Genomic DNA, 8,445 nt, shown 5'->3' with positions numbered 1-8,445 from the left:
TGACTCCTCCGAGGTCGAGGTTGAGTCCGAGCCCTGGGGTCGGGCGAGGCGGACACTGTCTTCCGAGGTCGAGGCTGAGTCTGAGCCCTGGGGTCGGGCGAGGCGGAGACCGTCTTCCGAGGTCGAGGCGGGGGCCGAGCCCCGGGGTCGGGCGAGGCAGAGCTTCCTATGGCGCCTGAGGATGGACTCAACTGTTGTCAGCCTCACCCTGGCGGGTGGCACAGCAGTCGGAGCAGGGCAGGCGGCACTGTTTTCCTGTCAGGTCAGTCAGTGGAGGGGTGAAGTGACTGCGGTCACTTCGGCCCCGTTGACTGAGGAACGCGTGTCAGGATAAGGTGTCAAGCGATCCTTGCATTGAATGCTCCTGCGATACGGTCGGTTGGCGAGGCGATCTGGCCAAGGTTGCTTCTCCGTGAAGCCTTCCCGAGCTGGGCCTCGGGCGAGTCGAAGGTGTGCCCGTTGCTTGAGGAGGCCCTCGGGCGAGGCGTGAATCCACCTGGGTCTACTGTTCCTGCCCGAGGCTAGGCTCGGGCGAGGCGAGATCGTGCCCCTGGAGTGGACGGAGCTTTGACCTGTATTGCGCCCATCATGCCTTTGCAGCTTGTGCTGATGGTGGTTACCAGCCGAGTTTAGGAGTCTTGGGGGTACCCCTAATTATGGTCCCCGACACTAGCCTTGTTGCGAACAGACGCCCTGAGCTTTTTCAACGCTCTTTCTATAGGATACATCCACCTGAATTGCACTGGTCCGCCTACCAAAGCTTCCCAAGCCAAATGCACAATTAGATGTTGCATCACATTGAAGAATCCTGGCGGGAAAACCTTTTCAAATTTACAAATCAGAATTGGAATTTCTTTCTCAAATTTCTGCATCAATCTCTTCGATACTGTCTTTGCGCATACTTCCCTATAGAAGTAACTCAACTCTGCAAATATGCTCCAAAGCTCATCCTTAAAATAGCCTCGAAACATCACGGGCATCAGCCTCTCCATAATAATATGGTAGTCATGGCTTTTCAAACCGATCAATTTACCGGTCTTCAGATTGACTGCCCGTTTCAGATTTGCCACATATCGATCGGGAAATTTCAGATTCTTCAACCACTTAAATATTTCTTTCCTTTCATCCGACTTGAGGCAGTAATCAGCTCGCGGCCTACTCTCATGCCCTTTATTGCTTACTTTCAACTCGAGCATCGGCCTCTTACAAATTTCAGCCATGTCTTTTCTTGCCTTCATATTATCTTTCGTTTTATCAGTCACATCGAAACATGTGCTTATGATGCTTTCAACAACATTACGCTCTTGGTGCATCAAGTCTATGTTGTGCGGCATGATCAAGGCTTTTGCATACGGAAGCTCCCATATTGATGAAATATGGGTCCAGTTGTGGTCCTCCCCGTAGCCTTGGAACCTATCATTTTCTCCTTGCTTCAGACAAGCATGCCATGCCATTATCTGCGGTGCAGTTTGCCTCTTTGGTGGCCCATTTCTGATTTTGGCTCCACTTCTGAATGCAGTAAGCGAACTCCTGAAATCATGCTTGAATGGAGTCCAACGTCGATGAGCATCAAAGAATGACACTTTCCCACCATGCTTCAATCTGAATGCATCCGTATCATTCATACATATGGGACAGCACAACCGACCATGAACACACCATCCAGACCAATCTCCATACGCCAGCAGATCATGCACTGACCACAAATAAGCAGCGCACATGGTAAACTCCTTTTCAGTATGGCTGACATAAGCCTTCACACCTCTCCACAATTGTTTCAGCTCTTTAATTAAAGGGCGAACAAACATATTCAGCTTTGGCCCTGGATGCTCGGGGCCTGGGATGACTAGTGCAAGGAACATGAACTCTTCTTTATTAACCAACTCAAGAGGAAGATTATATGGCACAATGAAGACAGGCCAACACGAGTAAGGGCTTGCACTGCTATCACTACAACACTTATGGCCTTCTATGACGAATAATCGATGACACTAGAGTAATTTGTCATTAGATCACCTTGTTTATGACGTTTTTGAAAAGATGGCTTAGTGTAGTGACGAAAATATAACCTCCGTCATTAATACCATCATAATATACTGTAGCATCATGTTTGTGACAATTTTCTATGACTATACATGAATCGTCACAAGAATAAATCGTCATAGCCTTCTCAACATAACAATTACGATGATATTGCATGACAATGTATATATGTCATAGACAAATGATGTTTTCTGAAAAAAGACATTCTTCATATTTAAATATCGTACATTTTATATTTTATGAGGAACTAAACTAAACCACTATAGTATTAGAGTTTTTTTTTACATTATACTTTGTATATTTTAAATTTTAGGAGAAATTTCGGTAGAGCTCTATGGACTCAGGAGTGGTAGTGTCGTAGAGGTGGCTCAAGCCCCACCCGTCCCACCACTGCCTCTGTCCCTGGCTACATAACACTTCCGTTCTTGGCTCTTTGTTCCCATATCCCGCGGAGCGGAGAGATACACGCGACGCGAGTAGGGGACGAGCTCGATGGAGGAGGGGAGAGATCCTCACGGCCGCTGTACCGGCGACATGCGGCTCGGAGGGCTTCGCACCACAATGAATTGCCACCTGATGATGGAATTGTCGAGGCTGGCGTGAGCAACTGGACACGCAGTCGACTACAGAGGCGTGTGCAGATCCGAGTAACGTCTACACTGATGAGGCAGGGTCCAAGCGGCAGTGTTTGTTTGCTGGAGAGAACGATCGCGTCGCTGCACGTGCTCAGCCGAAGGACAGAACCAGGCCCTGGGCCAGTTGGTCCATGGCCCAAATAAATCTCCACTGCTTCTAAATGTTTTTGGTCTTTTGGTTGAACTGTCGTCCTTCTAGGGCCATGTGGTGCCAGCCCAAGCGTCAACGTCGGCCTCAAGTAGTCACGCCCATTGTCTCAGGTCCTGCTCCTCTCCCCTCCCCTGCCCGCCGCCACCGCCAGTTGGCAGACCGCCTATCGGCCACCGCTGCACATCGCCCGTCTGGCTGTTAGCACCGGCACGCAGCGCCCGACGTCCTGTGCGTAGCAGCCAGGCACACGACGACCAAGCGTATAGTGGTATGTACTGTGTGCTTTCGACGTTTCTTGTTTTCTCCATTCTGAATTTGCTCCGGCAGACAGTAGATGTCCGGGACAATCTGTGTGACTTCCTTTCCGTTCCTTGAAATCGTTCCATTGGTTCCTTTGTTGGCCTTGCTGAACGATAACGAACAATCGGTTCTATAGTAGGTAAATTCTATTTTTTGCTTCAGTTAGGTGGGTGGTTAAAGGTTCGTGGAGATAGGTGATAAAGGATAAAGTGAATTAGCTGATTTGTAGGTTATAGAAGGGCTTTAGAATGGTCATGTGATGGAACATTAGAGAAAATATCTAGTAATCAGCAAAGGAAAGAAAATGGCGAAGTAATTGATATAAATGTTCAAGCACTTGTTAATCCTTCTGTTGAAAAAATGTTAATGGGAGTTTTATTACACACAGTGGATGCCCCACACGATTGCTAGCAGTCTCTTATGCTCATTTGATAGGTTTGGAGTACAATTCATGTATCACGTCTTTCGTTATACATAGCAGATAAAATGGCCTCTAGTTTTGTTACTCTTCCAGCGTTTCAATGTTTATTTCTACTTATTTTCTGGTTTATTAACAGGATGGTAGGATGCCAGTAGAGATTGATGCATCCAAAGATTGGAGTGTCTTAGGATAATTGTAAGTCTGTAACCAGTTTCTAGTATTTAATATATACTTTTTCATTATTACAGTAGGTTCTATCCTGGACTTAAAATAATTCTTGAAAGAAATAAAGATATTGTTGCAATGACGTTATTCGTATGCTATTTATATTTATATTATGTTGTCTTATAACTTCTGAACTATATCTTTTTGTCACAATTTTATAAGAAGTTGGCCCAAGTCTTCAGCGAATCCTGGCTCCGCCACTTTCCATCAACGCATTGAGATCTGTAGCTCATCGATCTGGCAATAACTCATGCTATTCAATTTAAACCTTGCGTTGGGTTCGCACTTTAGGTTTAGGATTTGGATTACAGTCTAAACCTGTTGTTCTCTTATTTGTTTCTATCGTTGTCTGAGTGCTACATGGTTATCCGACGTAGTAAACTGCTTTTGATTTATGGACAATCAATGTTTACCCGAAGTTAAAACAAAAGTCTCATATTTTAATTTTTCTCAACCAATACAAACTAGGTACCATACCAAATTAGCAGCACTACTTAAGTACAGGTACCTTGTCCATTCATTAAAATATGCAAAGGCAATTTGAAAATGATATGGTATAGGTTTTTGTTCAAATGTTAAGATTTATACGGTCAAACTTTGTGAAGTTAATGTTTTCAAATATATCATGTAGAAGGCAAATATTTCACTTTGTAGTGTTTCTGACTTTCTGTGCATTTAGGTTTAGAACCATGTTCCCAGCCGCAGAGAAAGCAACAGCCTGCTGCCATTCAACAGCATGCTGTCATCACTGTCTTTTATCTTTTTAGATGATGAATTAGCACTGCTCATATCTACTAGATTTATTATTTCATTCAACTGATTTAGTACTGTCCATATCTAAAATGTATTGTAAATCTTTTAACAAATGTTCAATCTTCAATGTATGTCATATTGAAATTTATAAATCTGCCTTGTACATTATGTGTCAAGGTCGCTATTCTCACTAGATTCATTTTCTCACTTAAGAAACAAAGAAATATAAGGATGCTGAACCGAGTGCAATAAATCTTTTCAAGAACATGCATTGCAGCAAGAAGAAAGGTTTTTCTGAAAATGTAAAGAAAGCAATTGTGAGTACTCGTTTGCTTTTATGTTTGTTCTGAAAACTTACAACTACGACTATGTTATACTAACAAATAATATTTATAATAGGTTGACATGGAAGCAATGGTGACAACACCAGTTGAGGATGGAGAATAGCAGAAGTCTCCTATGGAAGTTGTTTCTGAAGTGCTAGGGGCTCCAATTTGTTTCTACATAATGTTGGTCTGCAAGATAACTCCAAGAAAAGCTCCACAACAATTGTTTCTGCAAAGGTGCAAGAACTTCATAATCAATTGGAGTCTGAGAGGCTAGAAAAAGATGGACTTCAGGAAGAAGTAGAAACCTTAAAGGCTCAGGCACAGGCCTCAAAGGAGACCATGGACAATATGAAGAGATCGAGGGAAGAAAATAATAGTCTCCTCTATCAGCCGTTGAGCTTCAATCGAAGCCAAGCGCCCCCATCTTAAGTCTGTTATAGTATAATGTTATATTAGTTCTAGATTCATGTTTTATAAATTTGGAATATGTTTAAACTTTCATACTTTGAGTTGAAGTTATAGGATTTCCTTTGGATTTTAAGTTACATGAACTATAATCGTATGGTTTGAAGTTATAAATTTATCTCTTGGATGAATTGTGTGAATGTTGAACTAAATAGTGCAATGGTTTGGTTATTAGCATGTCATTTCATAATATTCCATGACGACGTGAATTCAGCGCGCCTTATGATGAAAAATCCGTCATAAATATACTACCACGTCAGCTGCCACCTCATCGATATTTATGACATTTTTGTCACACCATTTTGCCACATCATCTGCCATGTGGCATGCCACGTCATAACATCTGTGACGAATGAATTCGTCACAACATTTTTGCCACATCACTTGCCACATCAACTGCCATGTCATCTCGCCACGCAATTAGCCACGTGGCAAGGCACAACTACATGGATTGTGACGTATTTAGACATAATTAGTGATGAATTCGAGTGTCATAGAATTAGTGACGTTTGTAGTCTGCGTCATAAACTGTTATGACATTTTTTTGTTATTCGTCATAGTACTCCATTTAACACGCACCTTCTGTGACAATGTACTTTTCGTCACAATGACGTCACCAACATTTAAGGTATGACAAAAATACCATTGTTTGTGACATAATGTTAATGTCACAGAAGGCATAGAAAGTTGTAGTGTATTGAAAGGTGTGAATCCGTCCGTCGATAGACCAAGCCGTACACTCCTAGGGTCGTTTGCAAATTCGGGATCAAAGTCGTCAAATGCCTTCCACGCATCACCGTCCGACGGATGGACCATTATGTCTGGATCAGTGACGAGACATACACCATTCTTTGGCCACGTCATATGCAGAGTTATTTCCTTGTTGAGGAACAACCTTGAAAGCCGAGGAATGATGGGCAACCGACGAAGTTGCTTAGCTGCGACCTTCATAACTACCAATTCACCCTCATCATTTGTCACCTCGACACATTTAGAAGCTTCGCAATGCTTACAACGGTCCAACTTGTCATCCTCCTCAAAGAATATCATGCAACTGTTGGGACACACGTCGATCTTCTCATATGTCATCCCAAGACCAGCCAACATCTTCTTTGCGAAGTACATATTCTTTGGCAACTTATGATTCTCTGGGAGAACCTCGCCCATCAGTTGGACGATGTCGTTGTAAGCACTGTTTGAAATGTTGTGCTTCGACTTTATCACCATTAGTCTTGTGAGAGTCCCAAGAACTGACATCTGAGTGTGCTTGTGCAGTCTCTCTTCTCCCACGACGAGTAGCCAGAAGAATTCCTGAGCATCGCGTGGAAGCTGCCTCGGCTCCTCAGCGTCCATTTCAACCTCCCTACCAAGATCATGCAACATGTCGTCCATCCTATCATGATCGTCATCAAGTTCCACCTCCGCATCAACGTGTCTAATAGACTCTCCATGCCGGTACCATACAAGGTATTTCGGCATAAACCCACTTTTGCAAAGGTGTTTCTCCATTTCTTCCTTCTTCTAAGGCCACTTGTTCTCGCAACGATTGCAAGGACACTTCACTAGACGACCAGTTGCATCTTTGAAAGCGTGCTCAATAAAAGCCTTTGTTACAACCATCCATTCATTTGAATGTGCCCCATCCTTTCTCCACCCGTCATACATCACCCTCCGATCACCGTCCATTTCAAAGTCTAAACGAAAGACAAAGAACATCAACGATCGTCCGTGGCTTAGGTGAACTCCCTATTAGGTAAAGGCCCTAAACCCACCCCAAGAGTGTAAGCCGATGCTTGTGATTTGTGACGTGTACCCTACGATTGCCGCGAAATTTTGGTAGCATAACCCCGCTGCTCTCCAAGCACACGCCTGAACATGGTGTGTTGGAGAACAACAGGGTTACACAACCGAAATTCCGCGTCAATCGTAAGGCACATGTCATAAATCACAAGCATCGACCTACACTCTCAGGCTGTCCAAAATACGTGGACAATTCCGGAACGGCGAACCTCACAAGCCAATGTGACGTTCGTCGTTCCCGAACGGGTGACGCATACGGTTCGCTACGGTTAACGATTAAAACTAAACTCTAAACATTAAAAAATAACTCGACAAGTTAACTCAAATCTTAATCACAAGGCGACCATACCGGAGCGGACGTGGGAGGACGTCGACGGCGCGTGTCCGGAGCCTGGGCGAGTTCGAATTCGATGGAGCGGTGAGGAGCGAGCGCGGCAAGGGGCGGTGGACGGCGGGCGTGCGGCGGTGAGGAGCGGGCACGGGCGTGCGGCACGCGGCGATGAAGAGCAAGCGCGGCGGACGGCGGGTGTGCCCGCGGTGAGCCGGTGAGGAGCGGGCGCGGCGAGGGGCGGCGAACGGGCGGGCCCGCGGTGAGCCGGTGAGGAGCGGGCACGGCGAGGGCGGCTGACGGCGGGCTGCCCGTGGCGAGGGGCGGCGAACGGGCGGGCGTGCTCCGCGGCGCGCGAGCCGGTGAGGAGCGGACGACGGGCTGCCGCAGCGAGGGGCGGTGAATGGGCAGGCGTGCCCGAGGAGCGGGCGTGGCGAGGGCGGCGGACGGCAGGCTGCCGCGGCGAGGGGAGGGGTGAGGAGCAGGCGCGGCGAGGGCGGCGGACGACAGGCTGCCGCGGCGAGGGGAGGGGTGAGGAGCAGGCGCGGCGAGGGCGGCGGACGGCGGGCTGCGGCGAGCGACGATGAGTTTGGGCAAAACAGAATCGAATCGAGCGTGTCCGCGGGATTAGGGTCGTTGTATTTTCGTCGGCCTGATTTAGGCCGACGAAAATAGCAGTTATTTTCGTGGGCCGGCCGACGTAAATATAGCGGCCCACGAAAATAACTGTTATTTTCGTCGGCCTCAGGGGCCGACGAAAATAAGTGTCGTATTGTCGTCGGCCGGCCGACGTACATATTAGCGGCCCACAAAAATAACCTCTATTTTCATCGGCCACTGAGGCCGACGAAAATATTCCAGCCCACGAAAATTTATGTGTTTCCTGTAGTGCAACACATTAAATACAATGTAATACACATGATTCTTGAAATCTCCACATGATTGGTTGCGTGCGGCAGCTGCGTCCGGCTCACGCCCGCCTGGCCCGGTAGAGA

The 8,445-nt window shown here is 46.4% G+C and overlaps 1 pseudogene across 1 annotated transcript; it reads left to right on the top strand.

The window, feature by feature from the left end:
• The first annotated feature begins 2,863 nt into the window (after positions 1-2,863).
• On the top strand, positions 2,864-5,432 carry LOC100382922 (uncharacterized; annotated as a pseudogene). Its single transcript, NR_169032.1, has 4 exons — positions 2,864-3,097; positions 3,687-3,745; positions 4,742-4,845; positions 4,928-5,432. The product of NR_169032.1 is annotated as an uncharacterized protein (transcript).
• Positions 5,433-8,445: the final 3,013 nt, after the last annotated feature.

This window comes from Zea mays, chromosome 2, assembly GCF_902167145.1.
Source record: "Zea mays cultivar B73 chromosome 2, Zm-B73-REFERENCE-NAM-5.0, whole genome shotgun sequence".
Classification (NCBI taxonomy): Eukaryota; Viridiplantae; Streptophyta; class Magnoliopsida; order Poales; family Poaceae; genus Zea; species Zea mays.
Note: the sequence above shows the minus strand (reverse complement) of the source record. Positions and strands in the feature narration are given on the sequence as shown.